General features: G+C 33.3%; 1 non-coding gene across 1 annotated transcript; it reads right to left on the bottom strand.

The window, feature by feature from the left end:
- Nucleotides 1-1,650: 1,650 nt before the first annotated feature.
- Nucleotides 1,651-1,756, bottom strand: LOC122108329. The gene has a single exon (XR_006147539.1). It is a non-coding gene; the product is annotated as a U6 spliceosomal RNA (small nuclear RNA).
- Nucleotides 1,757-3,278: the final 1,522 nt, after the last annotated feature.

Genomic DNA, 3,278 nt, shown 5'->3' with positions numbered 1-3,278 from the left:
AAAATCACGTTGTACATTATAAATATGTGAGAAACAACAGCAAGAAAGAAAAAAATTGTGTCTCTATCTTGGGGGTCACTTAGCTTAACATCAACTTATTTAGTCATACACACAAAGCTTTTCAACATTTCTGCTTATCCCAGACATATACTAGTTATTGCAAATAAGGGATACCATGGGACCTATGTTTCTTTGGACTTGGCTTACATCAGTTAATATAATTTTTTCCAAGACTTTCCATTTCCTAACAAATTGGGCGATGTCATTCTTTCTGATGGAGGCATAGAATTAATATATAGACATATATATGTATATATATATATGTATAGTATATATGTGAGTGTGTGTTTGTACACACATATACACACAGAACATTTTCCTTTTTTGTTTTTTAGAGCAACTTAGTTTTCCACCTACATCATTTTTTCAAATGTTTTTATTGTGATTACATGGTTACATAAGTTCCCAAATTTCACAATATTGTGGGATAGTGATGCTTAGTTAAAGTCACAAACACATTCTAACTTTGATGGAGCAAATTGTCTATCATAGTCTACAACATTTATGAGTTCTATGAGCTTTGCAATAGAGTTATTTCATATATATATAGTTCTTTTGTTTTGAAATATGTATATTTTTTGTTTTGTATAGCGTCAGCTATTCCCTCTTTCCCACTTGTTCCCTCCCTCCCTTCAGTGACATGGAGTTGCTTAGTTTATTTTGGTCAATGTCCAGTGCAGCTGATGGATCCCACTATTGTATGTTTTTCCCTGATTCTCTCTAGTCTTGTGTCGTCCTCTGGTTTTCCTTCAGTGTGCACATATGATCAGCAAAATGGGATTATTTAGTAGTGATTCGACCAGATGAGTGGAAGTTCTTGGATTCTTAAGTGTTAATTTTTTCATATCACCTTACATTTTGGATTTAACATCCACTTATCATGGAGACCATATGCCGTTCGTCTCTTTGCTTTTGGCTTACCTCGCTCAACATGATTTCCTGTAGCTTGATTGATTTCCTTAATAATGCCATTATTTTGTCCTTTCTAATGGATGGAAAATATCCCATTGTGTATAGTTACCACACTTTTTGGATCTACTCATCTCTGGTGGTACATATGGTTTTTTTTTTCATATCCTGGCTATTGTGAACAGTGCTGCAATAAGCATGGAGGTGCATGTGTCCTTGAATATTAGTACCTGTTGTTCAGAATAGATGCCTAGAAGTGGTATGAATGGGCCATAAGGAAGGTCAATATTTAACTTTCTGAGGACTCACCAGACTGATTTCCAAAGTGGTTGTGTAAGTGTACATTCTCAGACACACACACACACACACACACACACACACACACAGAATGTTTTCTTGATCATTCTTCTACTGAGGGGCATCGGAGTTGGTTTCATATCTTAGCTATGGCAAATAATGCTACAATAAACATTGTTGTGGTGGTAGTTTTAGTATGGACTTGTTTCTGATCATTTAGGGGAATGCCCAAAAGGGGGATTGCTGTGTAATATGGGAGCTCTATGTGGATTCTTTTGAGGAACCTGCAAACTGCTTTCCAAAGTGGATGAACAAGTTTACACTCACACCAAGAATGCAGTAGGCTTCCCTTCTGGCCACATCCCTTCCAGCATCTGTTGTTGTAAAAGTATGGAACGATTCACTAATTTGTGTGTCATCCTTTTGCAGGGACCATGTTAATCTTCTCTGTATGTTCCAATTTTAGTGTATGTGCAGCCAAATTGAGCACAGAACATTATTGTATATATAAAGTGTAATTGATTTTCTTAAACTAGACAATTCAACAAAAAGTAAGTTCAAAAGAATTGTGAAATTTTGAACCATTTATTCCTTACATAAGCACACATTTAAGAGTAAAGTCAAGATTGACATGGCAAAAACAAAATAATTCCAGGTATTTGTTGTTCATGAGATGTGTAGAAGAGGAATTCAATTATTCTACACAAGGCACCTGTCATAGTGATCATTGCAGCAAATGTTAAGGTTTGTTAAAAGTTTTAATGATTTAAATATGTTTATTTTTGGGATTTGCTTATATATGATAAAATTAAGACAGTTTAGCAGGTCATAAAATTTTTTGATAAAGTATATAATATTTCTAGTAGCATGTACTAGTAAGTATGTACATTTCAGAGTTTATAGAAACTTTACTAATGAGAAGTTGCAAAGACTGTTTAAAGAAGCAGAGTGAAGAGTTAAGATTTAAAGTACACAGTTTCTGTTAAATCTTTAGGGCTCCCTTACGTTGTATGTTAATGATGAACAAACAATTATATAAGCCACATATAAATGATGAGATGAACTATAAATAGTAATCTTAGTGGGTAAATTTAAAGGCTACTCATAGCTTTATCCAGTTTTACATGTACAGGAATATGAGAAAATAGTAAAATCTACTATGTACACTTCAAATACTGAAAACCCTGGTAATTATTTTGTTTTTTATTTTAGTAATCATTAATATTTAATTATTTTTTTCTTCATAGCATTTTTTCCTTGTAATATAATAAAACATTTTGTGAGTCGTCACTAAGAGGTACTTTGAGAATATTATTGGGATGGCCACACCATTTTTCATAGGTGCATGTGAATTTACAAAGAGCAAAACTAAAAACAAAATATTGATTAAAATTTTTATCAAGTAGAGTCTGAATCAGTAGTGTTGATAAATGTCCACACCTAAAATCTTAACCCTAGGCTGTAGTAGTGGTATTACAGAATTGAGGCCACAAAATTGAGAAACTGTGTTTTGTTTTGTTTTTGTTTTTTTTGCTTTGTTTTTGTTGGTTGTGGGGCTTGAACTCTGGGTCTTGGGTACTGTCCCTCAGTTCTTCAGCTCACGGTTAGTGTTACCACTTGAGCCACAGCACCACTTTCATTTTTTCTGCTTATGTCATGCTAAGGAATGAAATTCAGGACCTCATTCATGCAAGTCAAGCACTCTACCACTGAGCCACCTTCCCAGCACCTGAGAAACTGTGATTTAAAAAATCATGTGAACAATATTTGCTTTCTCCTTTGGGTTATATAATGAAATATGTAAACATATTTTTATATTTTTGTGAATTGTCATACTTCTAAATTTATACTAACTGCAGCCAATTTATCCTTTTCAAAGTCAAGAAATATTTCTGAGAGTTTGCTTCTGTGAAGACTGTTTTTGCATTTATAATTTCTTCTGAGTCATTTTTATTTTTTATCAAAATCACTTTATATTTTATGTTGATGAGTTATCATACATCAACTACCTT

The sequence above is a fragment of the Dipodomys spectabilis genome, unplaced genomic scaffold (assembly GCF_019054845.1).
Source record: "Dipodomys spectabilis isolate Male_0828 unplaced genomic scaffold, ASM1905484v1 ptg000057l, whole genome shotgun sequence".
NCBI classification, from domain to species: Eukaryota; Metazoa; Chordata; class Mammalia; order Rodentia; family Heteromyidae; genus Dipodomys; species Dipodomys spectabilis.
This window is presented reverse-complemented; position numbering and strand designations above follow the sequence as displayed.